This window comes from Vombatus ursinus, unplaced genomic scaffold (genome assembly GCF_900497805.2).
Source record: "Vombatus ursinus unplaced genomic scaffold, bare-nosed wombat genome assembly UNPS02000749.1, whole genome shotgun sequence".
Taxonomy (NCBI): Eukaryota; Metazoa; Chordata; class Mammalia; order Diprotodontia; family Vombatidae; genus Vombatus; species Vombatus ursinus.
This window is the reverse complement of record NW_020940527.1, coordinates 5,564,868-5,586,317: the sequence shown is the minus strand read 5'-3', so window position 1 is coordinate 5,586,317 and position 21,450 is coordinate 5,564,868. Positions and strand designations below refer to the sequence as shown.

The window sequence follows — 21,450 nt, the reverse complement described above, 5'->3', positions numbered from 1 at the left end:
GCACTACACACTGCAGTGGTTCAGTGGTTCAGTTGTGTCCAACTCTCCACGACCCCAGCTGGCGTTTTCTTGGCAAACACACTGGAGAGGTTTGCCATGTCCTTCTCCAGCTCATTTTACAGATAAGGAAACTGAGGCAAACAGGGTGAAGTGACCTGCCCAGGGTCACAAAGCTAGTGGGTGTCTAGAACCGGATTTGATGTCACGAAGATGAGTCTCGATGACTTCAGGGCTGGCACTCTATCCACTGTGCCACCTAGCGCCCTCTATACTATACATCATACATAGACACACATATACTCCCAATTTATCCTATATAGACATACATAAATATACACACATGTAGATACCACCAACTTATGCTATGTGGAGATATACATATATGCCCAAAATTTATACAAAAGATACATACATATGTATACATACACACACATAATCTATCCCATACACAAACATGTGTATAAATGTACACAAATATGTACAGGATAAATTGGAGTACAGCCTATATATCAGGCATACCTCATTCTCTTCATTATGTACCGCAGATACTGTGTTTATTTGGTTTTTTGTTTGTTTTTTGTTTTTTTTTTTTTACACAAACTGAAGGTTCGTGGTAACCTTGTATTGATCAAATCTATCTGCACCATTTTTCCAACAGCATGTGCTTACATCATGTCTCTGTGTCACATTTGGGTAATTCTCACAATACTTCAGATTTGTTCATTATTACTGCAGCTGTTATGGTGATCTGTGATCAGTGATCTTTGATGTCACTATTGTAATTGGTTTGGGGTGCCATGAGCTGTGCACCTATAAGACTATACAGAAGACTAACTTAATAGATAAATGTTGTCTGTGTTCTGACTGCTCCACCTATCTAGCATTCACCCACCTCTTTTCCTTTCTGTGGGCCTCCCTATTCCTTGAGACACAAAAGACTGAAATTAGGGCCAATTAATAACCCTACAGTGGCCTCTAAGTGTTCAAGTGAAAAGAAAGAATTAATGGATGTGGCAAATTTCATTGTTGTCTTAAGAAATTGCCACAGTCATCCTAACCTTCAACAACCACCACCCTCATCAGTCAGAAACCATCAGCATTGAGACAAGATCTTTCACTAGCAAAAAGAATATGGCATGCTGAAGGCTCAGATAATGGTTAGTAATTTTTAGCAATAAATTATTCTTTAATTAAAGTACGTACATTTTTTAGACATAATACTATGGCACACTTAATAGACTATGGTATAGTACAAGTATAATTTTTATATGCACTAAGAAACCAAAAAATGTGAGCGACTTTCTTTTCCACTGTTCACTTTATTGCAGTGGTCTGGAACCAAACCCGCAATATCTCCGAGGTGAGCCTGTATATCTATCCACATGTAGGTACATATAGCTATATCTTATTTGTACATAATGGTTTACATGTTGGCTCCCCTATTAGACTGTGAGCTCCTTGAGATCAGGGAAAGATTTTTGCCTTTCCGTGCACCCTCAGCACTTCACACAATGCCTGGTACACAGTAAATACATTAATAACTAATAAATAGATAATTTGTTAATAAATTAATAAATGCTTGTTGTCAGATGTAAATTATGGGGATACAAATCTTCTTATTTTCTAAATAAAGTGCCAAGTACATAATAAGCACTTAATGAAGGTTATTTTTATTTGATTTCATTTCTTAGCTTTACTAAGTAGACTACACAAAAGAGGCTAAAGGAAAAGTTACCGCAGTTTTATCCTGCAGTATGTTTTAAGTAAGATTCAATGAAGACCATACACTCTTCCGTAGACACTGGCCTCTTGGCCATTCCACGAACAAGATGCTCCCCCTCTGGCTCAGGACATTCTCCCTGGCTGCCTCCCATACCTAGAATGTTCTTCCTCCTTCCAACTGGACTATAGACCTCTGGGCTTCCTTTAAATCCCAAATAAAATCATGTATATAGCTTGAATTGTATATATTTGTTTGTCTTTTGTTTCCCCCATTAGATTGCAAGCTCCTTGAGGGCAGGCAGTATTCTGCCTCTTTTTGGCAAGAGTTTTTAGCCATAGCTTTAGCTAGAGCTTAGCACAGAGAATGGACTTAATAAGTTGACTGACTGACCAGACTCAAACTGCGGAAGGTAGTCAGGAGTCTCTGGAAGACCCCTGACTCCCCCTTCCTTCCTAATACCAAGTCCAGTATGGTATTAGAGATATAAGATAAGTAAAAAAGTGAAAGTATAAATAACTATAAGTAAAGAAGGTCCCATTATCAATCAATTAATCATTAAAGATTTGTTATTTAAATCTAGATTCAAAGAATTGCTATATTAAAAGTAAGAAGCAAAACAACTTCCTTCCAGCTATAAAGTTGTATTTGAAATTCAAAATAGCTTCTTAATAGTTTGAAGTAGAAAAACTACCACAATAGGGAAAGGAACACTTGGGATATTTAAAATAAAATCATTTGTGGAGGCAGAAGTATGAACTAAAGGATCTTACTTCTTTCATCTCAAAAAAAAAAAAGAAAAGAAAAGAAAAGAAAGAAACTTCCAAGATCAATTAATCACTGATTTGTTTTAAAGGTTGTTTATTAGGACAAGAAGTAAAAAGGATGGCCGTATATGATTTTAAAGAGTTAGAATGAAAAGTTCCATGAGCTCAGGGACCACAATTTAATTACCTAAGTAACTCTTCCAAAGTCCAGTTCAGTGCTTTTGCAAACAGATGCTTTTAAAATGGTTGAATTCAATTCAACAATCATTTATTAATGTGGTAGGAGACAATCCCAGGTCCTTTCCTTACAAAGGCTAGGCTTGTTTTTCCTTAAAAGGCACTGCAACCATCTTTGAAATGTAGTTGGCTCAAGGAACTAAAAGCCACTGACATGGCACCCTGATGCCCTAAGATTTTAAGGAAAAATAAGCCTAGCCTTTGTAAGGCAAGGACTCTTGTTATAAGGGGGCTGCATCAGATTAAATGGAGAAACAACTTCGTCCCTCTTTCTATATCTCTGGGATTTGTAGTGAGGGATAGGTAAGGGGTCCCTGCAGAAGCAAGCCCCAAGGCACTCTCTGGCACCTGCTTGGCCATGGCCTCTAGTGAACATGAGGAATGCCGGGCAGCCCTTTCGCTTTGCCCCCTTTTCTTTTCTCTTTTTTTTTTTTTTTTTGCAAGGCAGTTGGGGTTAAGTGACATGCCCAGGGTCACACAGCTACTAAGTGTCAAGTGTCTGAGGCTGGATTTGAACTCAGGTCCTCCTGACTCCAGGGCCAGTGCTCTATCCACTGTACCATCTAGCTGCCCCACTTTGCCCTTTTTCTTGAGAACAGGTAAGAGTTGTGGAGCTGTACTTTTCTAGCTTCAGCAGCAATCTTGTGACTTCAAGACATCACAGAACAAATCCTCTTAATAAAAGGATTTGTTCTGTAAAACTTGGACTCAGTCAAAAGGCCGAACCCAAGAATGGCCTCAAGGCTGCAGGTTCCCCACCTCTGGCCTAACTTCTTGTTTACTCTAGTAAGCATGGGGTCTCTTCAGATTGACGATTTAGTGCCTAGGAGTTACTGGACAATTTCTTTCCAGAGAATGTGTGGAGGACCAGGGGGTGGCATTGTTGGCAGGTGGCTTACTTTCTGATGACATGGAGGAGGTGAAACTCTACCAAGCCCCCAGGGAAGGAGAGGGAACAGTCTCAGAGGAGAAGCCACTAGACAAAGATTTAATGCTCCCTCCCCATATCCCCATGGAGCTCCCAGGAAGGAGGAGGTCCTGGCTAGTGGGTTGAAGAACAAAGCAGGGGCTTGGTGGGGGTGGTAGAGAGTGATTCTCAGTATTAATCAACCCTGAAAGTGGCTGCATTCAAGAGTGATGACCTCTTAGCTAACTTACTGGACCCCAGCATAGGGCTAATTTTTTCTTAAAAAGAATTATAACCATCCTTGAGATTTAATTGGCTTAAGGGAATAAAGACTCAGACCACTGACACAGCTCTCTGGGGTCCTAAATTCAAGAGTCAGGGCCTAAGTAGTCACCTGGATCCTCCCTCCAGCTTCTGACCAAGGACCATCATGGGCAACTCAGAGGAAGGAAAACTTTGCCAACTGAATCCATGCTGCATAACCTTGCCAGATAGCCTTTCCTTGCTATACCCAAGTAAACCTTTCGTGAACGTCAGATGTTCCACAAGCGCCTTGTTTTGTCCCAATCTAGATCCTGTACAGCAGGCTGGCAGGAAGGAAAGAAAAGAAAGGAAGGGGAAAGGAAAGGGGGGGAAAGGAAGAAGAGAGGAAAGGAAAGGAAGGAGAGGATAGGGAGAGGAAGGGAAGGAAGGATTTATTAAGTAGCTACTATGTGCCAGGTACTGCATTAAACATTTTACAGACATAATCTCATTTCATGCTCAAAACAACTCTGAGAGGTAGGTACTGTTATTATCCCCATTGTATAATGAAAGAAAGAGAGGCAAATAGAGGTAAAGTGACTTGCCCAGGGTCACAAAGCCAGCTAAGTGTCTGAGGCTGTATTTGAACTCAGATCTTCCTGGCTCCAGGCCCAGTACACTATCCACTGAATCATCTAGCTCGAGAACTAAAGTCCTGGAAAGGATGCTCTAAAGTCATCTAGTCCAACCTGTCATTTTTAGATGATGAAACTGAGTTCCCAAGTAGCTGAAGAGAGGTGTGGACACAGGTTGCCTGACTCCAAATCCTGGGTTCCTCCTACCAGATCCTATTTTTATTTGGTTTAATCTTTGAATATTTTCCAATGTCTTGTACAGTACCTTGCCCAAAAAAGAGCCTTCAATAAATACTTGCGGGCATGTTTGATTGAAATATCCTTCCTTCTTACTCCTCTATTTCTGCCAGTGACCCCGTTCAGCTGGTTACTCAGGCCCCAAACCCTGTTTGTTTGACCCTTCCCACTCACTCCCCTCCCCCAAAGCTGGGTCAGCCATTCTATTCCTGTCTTTCCTAGTTACTCCATCTACTTCTTCACACTGCCTGCCACCCAATCAGAAAACCTAGCCTGAACCAAGGCAATGAGCCTCTGCATTTATATTGAATCCCCTTCCCTACTGAAAAGCCATACTTCTCGCTGCTGCCATCTTAAACACTTTATTCAAAGATGAGATTCCCTTTCTCACACAGTACTGCTGCTCTATGAAAGAGCCTTCAGGGATTCTCTACTGCCTAACAAATGAAGTCCAAACTCTGGGCCTTGGCAGGTAAAACTCTCTAAGGCTTGGTTCCCACTTTGATGTCTGGTCTCACCTTTTACAGCTCCTCTCCACACATCTCTCATCCCGCACAATCCCATCTCTCTGCCGTACTCTTTACTCATTCCCTCTTCCTAGAATGTCCTCCTCCCCCATCTCCATCTGTTGAAATGAACCCATACTTCAAGACCTCACTCAAAGGGTTTCAAAATCTTCCCTACTCACTCCAAGGTGAAAATGATCTTTTTCTACTCAGTGTTCATATGTTCCACTTTGCATTATGGTTCATAGGGCATGCAAGCCAGCCTAGGTGAACTGGCAAGGCACCTGGTGCAAAGACAGAAGGCAGCGTGCTCCTGGCATATCTAATCACCACCACTGGGACAGCCATCTCCCTTCAGACCCTAATGGAAAAAATCACAGGATCCTGAATCCAAGAGCCTTGGGAACACCAGTTTCTTTCAGGTTAGTCCCCATAGTCATCACTGGGAAGAGAAAACATTGTGGAGAAGAAACCCACCTTCCTCATCACTACCAGCAACAGATGTTGGCCAATGGACAGCTAGATAATAAGCACAGAAGCCTGGGGACTAGTAGCATCCTCCGGACCAGAGTTCATGAGAGGTTCATAGGAGGTAAAACAGACAACTTTGACTACATAAAATTAAAAAGTATTTGCACAAACAAAATCAATGCAGCTAAAATTAGAATGGAAGCAGGAAATTGGTGGTGGGGGGAAATCTTTGCAGCAAGTTTCTTTGATAAAGGTCTCATTTCTAAGATAATAGGGAATAGATTCAAATTTACAAGAATAAGAGCTCCTCTCCAACTGATTTATGGTCAAAGGATATGAACAGGCAGTATTCAAAGGAACAAATCAAAGTTATTAATAGTCATATAAAAATGTTTTAAATCGACAAATAAGAGAAGTGCAAATTAAAACGAATCTGATGTTCCACCTCCTACCCCTCTGACTGGCAAAGTTGACAAAAAAGAAAAATGAAAAATGAAGTAGGGGCTGTGGGAAAATAGGTAGATTAATGCACTATCAGTGATCAACCAATGGAACCAACTACAGCTCCAGAGGACTCATGATCAAACATGCTGTCCACCTCCAGAAAGAGGTGATGGATTCAGAGTACAGACTGACACATATCTTTTTGGATATGGCTAATGCAGACATTTGTTTTTGCTTGACTATACAGTATATATTTATGACAGGTTTTGTTTTTTTTGTTTCTTACTGGGTGGGTGGGAAGGAAGGAGAGAATCTGGTACTGAAAATAAAACCGAATTAAAAAAAAAAAGAATGTGAGCTCCTTGAGAGCAGGGACTTGCTGAATTTTCTATTTGCATCTCTAGTACTCAGCATTGTGCTTTACATATCGTAATCTCTTAATAAATGCTTCATTCATTCATTGTTCAAAGCATCACAGATTCGGGGTTAGAAATGGTCTTAAAGATCATCTAGAGCCCAAACCTCTCATTTCACAGATATAGAAACAGAGGCCCAGAGAAGTGACGTGACTTGTCAAAGGTTTCATAAGTAGGAAGCCACAAAGCCAGGACTATCCTCAGGTCCTCTGACTCCACCTCTATCACTCTGAGTTATTTATTTATTCCATATACACTATTATGAGACTTGATGTTCTATGCCGGGCCATAGCTTAGAGGTTGTCTGATGACAAAGTTCACAGAGCACTAGGCCTGGCATTGGGAAGACCTAAGTTCAAATCCAGCTTCAGACACTTACTAGCTGTGGGAACCTGGGTATGTCACTTAACTTCTGCCTCATTCAGTTTACTCATTTATAAAATGGGGATAACAATAGCACTTACCTCTCAGAGCTGTTGGAAGGATCAAATTAGACAGTCTTTATAAAGGGCTTTGCAAACCTTAAAGTCCCATATAAACATCAGCTATGACTTTTCTACCCTTCTATCCCCCAGTTTTTATAGCAGATACTTAACCAATGTTCAAAGTTGATTAATATAAAATGTATAACCAATGTTTCCAGAATTTTTTTCCTCTTGTTGCATATCAAACAAATGAAAAACTGTGATCATCATGTGGACTTTCAAGAGACTCACAATGAAGAGGTTTACCTTTGCCCTTTTTCCCTTTTTGCCCCTTTTCAAAAGGAATTTGGCTAAGCTTATTCAAATGCACCTTTCCTCCCAGGCCCCTAAAAAGAACCTGGCTTCAGTTTGTCTACTGGTCCCAGGAAAACCTTAAAGTTTTGGAAGCTGCCTTATTTCCCTTTGAAAAGCAGACTTCCCCCCTTCCAGCTCCCTTCATTATCTATTCTCATTGTCTGTCCAAATCTCTCAGACGTTCCAAACAGAAATTCTCACCTGGACCCTTTTCTTTTTCACCTCCCCCTTTCAACTAGCCTCTCGTGGCTACACCCAATCTCCCTTCCATTGTTTCACCTTCCTATGGCCTTTGGTCACTTCTCACCCTTAATCCTAGCTAGGCACCACGAGGTCCAGGACCCAGGAGTTCTGTTCACCCCAGCTTGCTGGCCACTCCCATCCAGATCTCCTTAGACCCCTCCTCCCACCACTCCAAACTGCTTCATCACTCCAAACTGCTTCACCACTCCTAGACTCCTCCACCACTCCTAGACTCCTCCCCCAGTCTTTCTGTACTTAAGAGTCACCTTTCCCCCATTCTGAGGCTGAGCTGTCCTCAAGCCTAGAGGCTGAGGCTCTCCCCAGCTCGTCCTCACGGGGATCACATGGCCTATCCACCCCAGCCCCCACTCAGAGGCTGGGAATTTCTCATGCCCCTAGAGGCTGAGACTCCCACTCCAGCCAGTGTTTACTTGTCACCTGGTCTGACCACCTTAGCCCCCAGCCCCTATTCAGATGCTGAGAACCTCTCATGCCCAGAGGCTGAGATTCTCAAGCCCCCCACCCCCAGCCACCTGACCACCCTAGCCCCCATTTAGATCACTGACGTTTGGGTTCCTTGGGAGTCTGGCCTATACGCTTTATCTTTAATAAACTTTTTCTCTGGCTGGATGAAGATTTGGGTTGAATTCATTCAGGCAGATCCGGTGCCACGATCTGGGCTTTTTCCCAGCGCCCTAAAATCTCCCATGAACTTGGGGTGCCTCTGTGCATCTAGGAGCACCCCAAACCCCCCCTCCTCTTCAACAATAATAGCTATACCACACATTGGATACTTCAAGAAGACTTTTCCCAAGATGTCTAAAAACACAGTCCATTAAATACAAAACTGAACAAGTGATTTTCTCTACAGTCATTTTTTAAAAATTTCTTTTTGTTATGAAGCTTTTAGAAGCTAGAAAAAGTAAATAAGTTGCACCTGATCAATATTCCCAGAACTGTCTGTAGGCTGGCAATTGTGAGCTAGTAAAATTTAATGCCAACTACCATGCCATTCTAAATTGTAATTTTTCTTATTACATAATTACCAGATAATAAAAAGGTGATTTTATAAATTGATGTAGGTTCTTTGCAAGGATGTAATTGATAGCAGTGATGTTATATTTCAAAAGCCAGCAAAAAATGAAATAAATTGGATTTTATAAGAGGCTAGAGTTCATTAGATAAGACCATTTTTATCAACTCTAAAAAGCACTTTAGTAGATTTTAATAAGCAAGCAGTTGTTCTAAAACAGTTGGAACAGTAACCATTTCCAAGGTATTCTCACTAATTGCAATTACGGCAGAAGGTTTTACTAAAACATTATGCAATGAAGGCTAGTAAAGAAATCCAAAGCTATTAATTTGCTTTTGTGAATTCTGATCTAATATTTACCAAATTTTTATGGTTCTTTCCGAATTCTGACATGGAGTTAGAAAAATTCAATCTATCTGCCTTCATTATGTTTTTCTTTTTTAAAGAATTTAGTTCATTTTTTTTTTAGTTCTCTAATAAGAGATTCTAAGTAATTGTTATAAAATTCTTCTGACAGTGGAGTGTAAATCTTATCAAGAACCTTATTTTCATTTACTCTGTGAACACTCAAATAAAAGACCCTTCTCTACCACTTCAATCATCTCTCTCAAAATGATCTTGATTGCTCAAAAGGTAAAGGAAAAAAAGAAGCAATAAAGAGCCAAAGTAGAAGGTGGCATTTTAAAAAATTCTTTATATAAAAAGATTTTGGCAAGGACTTAGAATGGTTAAATATTTAAATGATAGTTTTTTGCTTTTTTTTTTTTACATTAAAAAGCAGGGTGGGTACCATTCCTAACCCTGTGAGCCATCTGTGAACATCTTCCTAAGTTAGGCAAGGCCAGGGGTGTGCTGGCAAAAAAACAAAAACAAAAACAAAACAAAACTGGCTCTCAAAAAAAAAAGTACTCATGGAATACTTTTAAGTTACATCTAGAATATTAACATCTTCTCCATCACTTTCTTAAGTTTAAACAAAAAATCTCCAATAAATCAAGATCTGATTTCTAGTGTTTGCTGATTTCCAAAGTGTAAATGCTCACACTGAAAGTTGGAACCATCAGCTCTGGGAGCCTGTAAGAGCTGGCCTGGGCACATCCCTGAACAAGCCTAGAGAGCAGAAATGGGACTAGTGTGGCAAAAGCCTGCTAAAGGCAAAGAAGGGGTGAAGATTTTTAAAAAAAAAAATTCTGAGCCCTTGTTTATTCAATTTTAAAATGGGGCCAGGCAATATGTGACTCTTGGGTTATACACGGGAAAAGAAAGAAGAGCTCAATTAGCCTTGCCAAATGTACAACGTAGGTATAACATTTGCAAATGCTTCTTAAAGGCTTCCAAAATGTCCCCTCTACCTGTTGTTTCCCCCATGCCACTGTAAGAGTAGAAGCTGTTGCAGCAGCTAGGTGGCGCAGTGGATAGAGCACCAGCCCTGAAGTTAGGAGGACCTGAGTTCAAATCCGGCCTCAGACCCAACACTTGACACTTACTAGCTGTGTGAACCTAGGCAAGTCACTTAGCCCCAATTGTCTTAAAAAAAAAAAAAAAAAAAAAAAGAGAAGAGTAGACGCTGTCTCATGCTTTGTACTTGTATTCCCAGCACCCAGAAATGCCCAGCATATAATAAGCCCTTGTTCCCCGATCGTTGCCGCTTTTGCTGTATTGCTAAAATTTCCAGAGCTACTATTTTAACACATATAAAATTACCTCACAAACACCATTTCACAGTAATATCATTAATTAAAAAAAAAGTCAGTCTGCTGTAGGAGTGAAAGAGCTGGCCACCCAACTCTCCTACACACTGGCTTTGCTGACCCTGCTGGTCTGCTTTGCTGGAAGGAGTTTCCTCCCCAGAAACATTCTAGATCAATAAAATCACACTGTCCAGACCAGTTGTTAATAATTGTCATCTATATGCAGACAACTCCTAGATCTACAGTTGCATCCCTGGTCCCTCTGTCCTAAGCTACAGTTGCCCATCTCCAGTGGCTTCCTGGATAATGCGAGCAGGATGTCCTATTGGCATCCCAGATGCATTATGTCCAAAACAGAATTCATCTTCCCACCTCTCTTCTGATTTTCCCTCTGTCAAGGGCACTACCACCCTTCAGTCACCCAGCTCATATTACAGATAGGGAACTGAGGCAAGCAGGGTTAAGTAACTAGCAAGTGTCCGAGGCTGGATTTGAACTCAGCAAGGCGAGTCTTCTTGACTCTAGGCCTGGCACTCTATCCACTGCACCACCTAGCTGCTCACTCTACACTGTGCCAAAGTGCTTTTCCTATAGCACAAGGCTGGCTATGTCATTCCCCTTACTGAACAGGATCAAAGATAAACTCTTCAGTTTGGCTTTTAAAGCCCTTCACAACCTAAGAGGAAGGGAGGGAGGGAATCCTTCAGGGTAGGGACTATTTCACTTTCATCTTGGTATACCCAGTGCTTGAAACAAATGTTTAATAAATGCTTCTTAATTCATTAAGACTTTAATTTGTAGAACGGCTATATTGGTGGTCCTTCCCTTCCTGGAATTCTCTCACACCAATAAAATCATTAGTCTGGACCAAAAACACAAACAAACAAACAAACAAACAAAAAAACCCCAAACTCAAAACCGCACACACAGAAAGAACTAAAACCCACTTGAATGATCTGTTATAATGCTGCAGTTAGTTCAATCACCGGGCATTAATCCAACACTAATTCAACAAGGGCCACCCTCAGCATAGCCCCCAAAGGTGTCCTACCCAAGGGCTCTCTCATCTGCTCTGTCCTACACAGGATTATAAAGGCATCACATAGAGTTTAAGCACCACTCTACCATCCTAGGCTTTTTTCCGTTTAGTCCTAAAGCCTTCTAAAAGTCTTCTTACTCTTTCCTTGCCTAGGGCTACCCCAACTGCTCAGCAGTCCTAGACTCCTGAGTCTTCCACTGCCAAGAGTTCTTGACCCTATTCAACTCAAAAATCTGCTACCCAGGTCCCACTGATTCACAAGCCTTCACTACCTCCCCTGCTCCCTGTGCGGAGAGAAGCCCAACTCGGCTCTGACTACCCGCATCTTGGCCCCAGCTCTGTTCAGACTATCCTTTTACCTTTAGCCACCCAATCTTCTCTACTCAACTCAGTCCTGCCATAAAGCAGCCAGAGCTACCAGTCTAAACTCTCTCCTGGCTCCCTCATGCCTCTCTGAGTAGCTACCTCAGCTATTCCATCCATAAGCCACTCCTTATCCACACTCCAACACACCTCTCATTTATAATATGTCCTCATAATACACTCCACTAACACCCAATTCCAAAGCCTCACTGTGCCATGGAGTCTTTGAAGACTACGCCAATGGGGCCTCTGCTCGTATAAGTCCACCAAGATAGAAAGGCTTGGAATAAGAGCCTAGCAAACACAGCACATACCTGTTGTCCAAGGACAACCTTATTAAGTTTGAAGAGGCTTATCACCAGGCTTGCCAAAAGGACATGGATTTTTCAGTCATAGCAACTCTCAAAGATCATCGATTAAATTGTAGAGGAGCCTCTCACATTGCTATAGGGATAGATCCTTTAAGTATTTTAAGTATCCTGCATTTACTGCTCTCTGGAATGTCATTTCCTCTAAAACTATGTTTCCTTGGAGCCAACTGACAATGTTAGATTGGGTTATATCTGTATTGCCAATGCCATTTTTTAGCCCTACAGTTGGTGGGGAAAGAAGTCACTAATTAGGACATCCAGGAACAGCTGAGGGACTCCTTTCTGGCTACCTGAAATAATTTCAAGAAGTCAGAGTCAGAAGTACAACCCCAATCTCACAATTCCTAGACTAGTGTGGTCCCTACTCACATATGACTGACTTCTCCTTCTGAGAGAAAGATTTCCAAAGAGCTAAAAATCTACATCAGAGGCACCAAAAAACTCAATCATCTTTGTGTCCTCTGTTCCTAAGTGACTGCCTTCACGTTTTAATCTGTTAATCCTACATCATAGGCAGAGATATGTGACCACTGCAAAGCAGGTCAGGGAAATTTTCACAAAGTCCACTCACTGGGCAAGCACCCTCATCTTCACCTCAGTCACCTTCTGCCCTGTAGACACTCCCTCCTCCCCCCCACTTTCCACCGTTTGTTCTGAGAACTATAATCAAATCATCCCTCTGGAATGGCCTCGTCAGTTGGCTAGCCTGTTGTTCCAATTGCCATCTTTGTGCCTTCCTAGATACTAACTCCCTTCCCCGGACACAGCTCCCTTACATACTATGTGTTGTCTCTACCGATAGAGTATAAGCTCTTTCATAGCAGAGATCGTCTTATTTTTGTTTGTGTATCCTCGGTGCATAGCAGAGGACTTGGCACACAGTAAGTGTTTAATAAATGCTTTTCAATATGCTTAACACCAATGTATATGTAGAGCCTATATCAGATTGTATACCGTCTTGGGTGGGTAGGAATATGTGGGAGGGGGAGAAAATTTAAAACTCAAAATCTTATGGAAGTAAATATTGAAAACTAAAAATAAATAATTTTTAAAAAATGCTTTTCATTCCTTGATTCAAGTAATAGTTACTTTGGAAAAGATATTGGCAACTTCAAAGACCTGATTACACTCTGTGGTCATTCGTTATTACTATATTCTCCTTCATAAACTGACTTTCTCCCTGTCAGAGTCCTCAATTTCCCAGGAATGTGCACCCTTAGAATATACCAGGACCATAAACAGCTTTTCAGAAGAAAAATATCCCTGTCTGGTTGACTAAAAGCACATTAGTAACCCATGTGTTTGTGGGGGGTTTTTCTTCTCTCTCGTTCCCTTCCTTGCAAAAGCCCAAAGTGGCAAGCATTCCTCTGGGATTCTAGCAGTAACACCAAACTGACTTAAGGAGCTATGCTTGGGCTTTGTTCCTAGAATGGAAGTTTTGCTCTGCACCTGATTTGAAAATGGACTGGTTGGTCAATCCTTTCTCTGGATGTGTGTAAGCAGGGAGTAGCTCCCTGTCTTCTGCCACCAGCCCTAGTTTCTCTCGTTTCACAAGATCCTCACTCTAGCCTTTTTCTTTAATTTCTCTACCCCTGGATACCGCATACTCTATCAGACTTGGCTTACATATTGGTCAGTTTTATTGAATTGCTTTTTTCCTTCTTTCCTTTTTATTCTTTGTTATAAGGGGATGGCTCAGGCAGGAGGAATAGGCTTGGAAATGAAGGTAATGTAAAAATAAATGTTAATGAAATAAAATAAACCTTTTTTATCTCTATTGTCAAAGCAGGATTCTACCTACCACAGCAAGAAACAGTAAATAAGGCACTCCACTGACTCTATCAACGCTACCCTTTTACTACTAAGCCCAAGCACCACAAACAATCCATCCTGGCATAGGCTTCCTTAGGCCTCTTTCTTGAAGCTTTTCTTCATCTCTGATCAATCAATATGTATTTACATTAAGCAACTGCTATGTGCTATGCACAACAAATGAAACTGTCTCTGTGTGTAAGGAGCTTACATCCTAAGGAGAGGGAGACAACGGCCTGTATGGGTTCACACACAATAGAAAGAAGTCAAATACAAATTAGCTTAACAGGGACGGAGGGCACTTCAAGTTGAGATTACAAGAGGCTTCCTGGAGCAACTGGTTCCTTAGGTGTATCTTAAACAAAGAGAGGGATTCTATGAGACCGAGGTAAGGAAGGAGGGCATCGCAGGCACACGAGGGCAAGGCACAGAGACCAGAAGGCCAGTTTGGCTGGATCAGAGAGCACTGGTGAGGAAGTAATTCTCCAGCGATGCTAGAAAGCTAGGCTCAGCTCAGGTGGTAAAGGGGTTTAAGAGCTAAACCAAAGAACCAATGGAATATATAAGAGAAAAGAGTGATACGGACAAATTTATATTTCAGGAATATTCCTTTGGCAGAAGTTTAGAGGATGGAATAGAAAGGCGAGAGACTTGAGGCAGGACAACCAGAAGTCTGTTACAACAGTCTAGGTGAGAGGTAATGGTAATTGCGTGAGGATAGAGAAGTAGATTCGAGATAAGTGGTGGAGATAGAAAATGCAAAACTTGGCAACTAAATGGATATAGGGGATGAGGGAGAATGAAGATGGTGGATCTGGAGGGGAAGATGATAATTTCTCGGCAGCTCGGTGGCACAGCGAATAGAGTGCCGAGCCTGGAATCAGACTCCTCTTTGCTGAGTTCACATCTGGCCTCAGACACTAACTAGCAGCGTGAACCCAGGCAAGTCACTTCACCCTGTTTGCCTCAGTTCCCTCATCTGTTAAATGAACTGGAGGAGGGAATGGCAAACCACTTCTGTATCTTTGCCAAGAAAGCCCCAAAGGGGGTCATGAAGAGTCAGACACGACTGACAACAACAAATAATGAGTTTTGTTTTGGATACGCTGAGTTTGAGACATCTGCAGGACGTCCAGTTTGAAATGTCCAATAAACAATTGTTGATGTGGAACTGAAATTCTGGGAAAAAATTGAGAATGGACACGTAGAGCTAGAAGTCATCAGCACTGAGGCGATATCTAAACCCACTGGAACTGCTGAGGTCACCAAGCGAGAGGATAGAGAGAAAGGAGAAAGGGTCTAGGACAGAACCTTGGAAAACACTCACAGTTAAGCTGTTCTTCCTATTAAAGCTTGTTGGTTCAAGATAAGGAAAACTGCTATCATCACAAGTGACAGAGGGAAGTGTTTAAATTTAATGAGCTACCTCCATTTTTCCATTTGAACTATAGAAAAACATAGATTTCCACTTGGCCACTTCTGCAAATTACACCCTTTTCCTTAAATCTATGTTTTGGCAGTGCAAAATAGGCATAGGGGACAAGCAGGGGGAATACAAATTCTACCTGCTTCAGAGGCAACAAGGACTAAAATAATCTTTTACATACTGTAATGGAATTCATTAATGGAACAGAGGGGCTAAAAAGGGACTCTGGAAGAAAACTCAGTGGCTATCACAAAATGGCTTTGTCTTACTACAGACAGGCAAGGTCCTAGCTAAGTTTCTATATGTGCCTATGCTATTTCTTGTAGAAGAGAACTAATACAGGCAAAAATCAAAACCTATTAAGCAGTTTAATTTGTTAATCAAACTAAATTGAGGTTGGTTTATCAATGATCAAAAAGTGAAACAAATTAGAAAAGGGACATATAAACAAAACTGACTTTTAAAGAAGTAAAACTAATGACTTCTAAATACTTGTTAGATTACTACAAATTTCTTGAAATTTATGTACACTACAGTGTTGTTTTTACTTTCTCGAGAGATTTAAAGAGTGGTCTAAGAGAGGAAACCCATAACTGATTTTATTATTTTAGAGACTGGTCCAATAATAAGACTACTGAATATATCATGCAAGGAAATAAAAATGATAGCTTCTACTTTTTCTATAATATAAGTTTTATTGATTTTTCAATATATTTCCTTTTTTTAAATAACAAGCATACTATACATGTACTTATTTTTAATTTAACTGATTTGATGAAATATGTTTTATTCTACTGATATAACAAGAAACAAATTTTAAAATCTATAATGGTGAAAGGAATAGCAGGAGGGTCTTATTTGGAAAAGAGAGCCTTAGAACAACAGCAATAGAGTTATCATACTAATCCAAATAAAAACATTTTCCTCACGCCATAAATAATTTATAATGTCACAACCAAATCACTCAGTCAACTTGTGTTAACTTCAATTCAGAAGACATATTTTATTTTTGTGTATTTAAAAACCTCAATAAATTTAAGAGCTAAAACCTTTGAGAAGACCAACATTTCAAATACTGATTCGACTCTTCACAAAATCTGTTATGGAATTTGACTCCCACATCAAAAAAAAATTAAAGCAAAAAAAAAAAAATCCTGAACTTTGCATTCAATTTAAATATCTATGATTCAATTTACAAAAAATCTGATATAACAGACAACCAGATTTTCCAGTACATTAGAAACAATATACAAAGGGAAGATCATAAAAAGAATGCAGACGCAGATGCCAAGAAACATAAAGGTGTGCCACCCACATATGTTTTGAAGGGAAACAGTAAGCAATGTCTTCCACTACATGTATCAGTAGACTGCAAAGGAGCAAAAGTGTGAATGTTATGGAAATAATCTAGAAGTCAAGCAAGCAGGCAGGCACAACCTCAGCAACCACAGTACCTTCTAATATTTAACTCTAATATGGAAGAAAACACCATCTTCCTTAGGAAATCAAAGAGCAGACTTGGATCTATTGCATTATTCAAAATATGCCTTTATACTGAATAAAAATTCCAGAGTGTCAAAATAAATTGAAGAGTTACAAAGCTAAAAAGAATGGTTAACATACTTTTAACAGTTAAAATAAGATATGAGAAGCCTCCTTCATTAGAAGACTAAACATGCCCAATCTTGACAAAAGCTCAGGGGAAGAAAAAGTTGTCATGACTCAATGTGCAATAAAATAGTCATTCGCTCTTAATTTTAGCTATTTCTTAACCTGGTAACACTTAATACTTGATAAAATTCAACTGCCTGCTTAAGAATTACTCAACTACTTATTAGCTGTGTGACCCTGGACAAGTCACTTAACCCCATTGTCTAACCTCGCCCCCCCAAAAAAAGACTCAACTAGACCTACATGCACGCAAGAGTATTCCTCACATACCACTTTACAGAAATTTTGAGGTTTATGTAATTATAGGAAAAATATGGACTAAACAGTTTTCCTCAAAGCATAGAAAGTTAAGTATTTGATCTGCCTTGCCTTTCACAATTTAACAGATTTCTGCAGGCCCTTCCTTTAGTCATTCAGCAGTTGGTTTTTGCCAATTTGAAAATTCACATTATTCTGACTTTTGTGTCTAGCGAACCTTTACAAAACAAAGCTATATAGTTTTCCCTGCAGTTTTCAATAGAGGTAATACAGACCTTTAAAGATGTGGCACCCGCAATGCAAAAAAAACTAACGAAAAGGAAAACAGAAGTGTCTCAAGTCACCCAAGGACAACATTGAATCTTTCAATCATTTTTAAGTAAGAAATACACTTCTAGAAGGACACAACCCAGAACAGTCTAGGATGATGAACCTTGAGATTCAACTGCGGGTGATGAGCCAAAGGACACTAGGCATATCAATAAACAATAAAGACTCTAGGACAAGCATAATGAAGTAAGAATAAAGAAAATATTGGCCTAATACATCTGAACTAGCCCCAAGTCAAGTGATTTTTTTTGTCAGTTTCTTCTAAGCCATATTCTCTTCTGCTCTCCTCTTTTATCTATTCTCATCAACCTCATATTTCCTTTACTACTATTTCCCACTGTTAAAATCTTCACAATGTCTAAAGGCTGTTTAAGAAAAAAAAAAAATACTTAAATTCTTATACAGCCTTCTTATCCTTTTAGAGAAAGGCACTTCGAGGGGGAGGAAGGAATCATTACTTGGATACTACTTATTACCACACATGCGATATAAAAGTGCTATTTATTATATTGTGAAGAACCAGGAAAACCTAGATTCCAATCTTGCCTCTGATAGCTAAACAGAGAGAAGTCATTTAAATATGCCCAGACCCTTGATTTCCTTACCTGCAAAATGGGAATAAAAATACTTGTAATATCTACCTTGAAAAGTCATTGTAAGGTTCAAATGAGGTCATGTATATAATCCACTTTGCAAACCTTATAGTTCCATAAAAATGACAGCTATTATTTTTATCGTTTCTTTCCAACTACAGGAGTCTTGAATGGGAATTTTCATGTTCAGAGTAACACTGGAAAACGTACCAAGATTTGCAGATGAGAAATTTTAGCAAGATATCCTTAATGAGGTAAAATATACAGAGTCCTTTATAATAAAAAATATATGGATTCTGCACAATTCCAGAAATTACAGTGATATTAGTCCCTCTCTAATCAATTTCCCCCCCCAAAGTCTTCAATACTCAAGTTTACTTGAATTATACAATCTCGAGAAATACAATCACATTAACTCCCTCCTTCAGGAGTTCCCTTAATAAGCAGTTTACTACCTAAGTTCAACTCTAAAGTACAAGATTTGCTATTATACTTTTAGAGATTCAAGGACTTTTGTCTGTTTTAGCGTGCACTGTGTATCACCTAATCCAATGATGCACAAAAATGATAATGATGTTATACCTAACTGGTCACAGATTTATTCCTTTTCCTACTGGTTTCCTGCTTTAGCTCACTGCAACCACGAAGTTTAAAACTTAATAAATACCATGTGAGACTCAGAGGTAAAGAGAGAGTGCTTCTAGCCCTCTGAGTCACTGTGAAAAAATCTGACTTCAACAAATAATTCAACAAATATTTATTAAGCATTCTAAGTGGAAGTGACAACCAAAAATGAAACTCCCTGCCCTCTAAGAGTTAAGTTCTACTGCAAAAAACATACTTTGTCCTTTAATGAAGAGCTCCATCAAACAAATTAAAAGAAATCACTGGACAAGCCTAGCTAGGGAATCGGTTTCATGGAAAGACAACCGGCTGCTAGAACGAGCTGAGAGGTGGTCTCTCAGTGTACGAGAGGGTCTCGTACCCACAGGGCCCTCTGTTCCTTCATTTGTCCCAATAACTTTACTACCATATAATGCAGATTCAAGCCTTTATGGACTTAATCATTCTTCCACCAGTACTTCTAGCACCTCAGCCATCATCACAACCTAACTACAAAGTGTATACTACTCTGCTCTTAAAGAAATACAGTGCTATCAAACTGCCACCTTGATGACAATGAAAAATAAGCAATAATGACACAAAGCAGAATCAAATAGCATGTCAGGGTTTTCATATGTGAGCAAGAAAGTATTTCCTACGATACCAAAACATTTACCTGGGACACCAGATAAAGTTTATTTGCATAATGCTTAAACGCTTATCACTCACTACCCAGAGATAATGGGTTACAAAAACTGCATTAACAAAGAGAAGAAAGCACAAGCAAGAGAACGATATGTACAATGACCACAATAAAGTAAAAGAGAGCAGAATTCAGATATAATTAAAAGATCTATACTGGCTGTATGTGACTAACATTAAAACACTCTTCCTCTTTGGGGTTAAGAAATAATAAACTTCAAGCATAAAATGGCTACATGTTCTTCAAGTCATAATTGCGCTATTGGTTTTGCTCCACTGATTTTTTTTAAAAGAGAAGGCACTACTGAGGGGAAGTGAGTCGTAGAGTAGGAAGTGACTGTGGTACTGCAACAAAATGTATCCATAAGGGGCAGCTAGGTGGCGAAGCGGACAGAGCACTGGCACTGAGGTCAGGAGGAACCGAGTTCAAATCCAGCCTCAGACACGTAACACTCACTTAGCTGTGTGACTCTGGGCAAGTCACTTAATCCCAATTGCCTCACCAAAATTTAAAAAAAAAAAAAAAAGAATGGTTAAAATGTATCAATAAAACCTAACTAGATCAGGAAAAAAAACTTTTAAATAAAAACTCTCCTGGTAAAATACCACAAAAGAGGAAGCAGCTAAAGTGACTTTATTAGACTTCAACAATTCATTTGTCCATTATTAAGTTGTTAAAAAAAAAACAAAAAACCCTAGATCCTTGTTAACATTTATTAATTCAAATTCTCAAATTTCACTTAACTGGAGAGCACAATTACAGAACACACTTCCCAATATAGCATTGTTATTATGTAGTAATAGTAACTAGATAATTTTAAGCATCATTATTTTAAGAGAAGTAATAATTGCATGTGAAAAAATAAATTACTTAACTTTAGGATTAATTTTAGGATTTAAAGCTTACAGGATTAGACATTGAGAGCTAAATCAGAGGTCATCTACCTAGTTTAACACCTTAATTTTAGAGATTAAGAAGCTGAGGGCCAAGGAAATGAGGGAATTCACCCAAGGTCACACAGGTAGGAAGTGGCAAAGCCAGGACTCCAACCCAGGCCCTTGACTTGAAAGCCAGTATTCTTTCCTTTGAACACTACTACTAGTGGGAGTCACATCTCACCACTGATTCTCCTTTAGACTAAAGGCACTAATGCAGTTGCTGAATGGAGACATGCCTGATAAGAATGGCAATAAAGAATAATTAAAGTTAAGGAGAAAAATGACAACGGGACTATGTAAAAGTTGTGCAGGCTCCAATCATGGCTCCATATTAAGTGATTCTCAACAGGAGCAAATAGTCATGTGGGCAATCAATAATAAAGAAACTTATGATGAAATTACTTAGCCTCCCTTCCCCCCCTAAAAAACAAAATTTAATTTAATTCTTGCTTATTAACTTTAAAACACTGAAATATATAAGGATGGAAAGCATGATTTCAAGACCTATATACAAGCCAGCCATCCTGTCAGTAAATAAACATTTTAAGAGCTTACTATGTGCCAGGGAAGGAATGCTTTTGGATTCCCTTAGAGAATTTCCTCATGGTATGCTTCTTTCTCTTTTATAAAAACATAATTGGTATGGTAAAGAGGAGTTCCATGTGTGAAAAATTCTAGAAGCTATAACTTCAGGGCGTTATTATTTTAGTAATTTCTAACAACTGACATATGATTTACCTTGCTACTAGAAATAGCACAAGATATATAACATCCACAAATAAAAACTTCATATTGTTAATAGTCTCCAATTATTTCTTAATCTAAAAAAAAAAAAGAATAATTTCTTTCCAACTTCCTGCCTATCTCATGTAAACAGCGGTTCTAAAGATAGACAACAGGATGAGGAGGGGAAGCCAAGTGTCCTAGATAGTCCACAAATTGGAACAATGCTACCTGAATGTGGATTTCTACTTTACTTTGGCTGTTGGTGGCTATGTCAGTACTTTCAACAGC

At 39.5% G+C, this 21,450-nt stretch overlaps 1 protein-coding gene across 6 annotated transcripts in view; it reads right to left on the bottom strand.

Moving 5' to 3' along the window:
- The window catches only part of KAT6B (lysine acetyltransferase 6B), a 222,770-nt gene that overhangs the window by 180,035 nt on the left and 21,285 nt on the right, over positions 1 to 21,450 (bottom strand). The window lies entirely within an intron of this gene.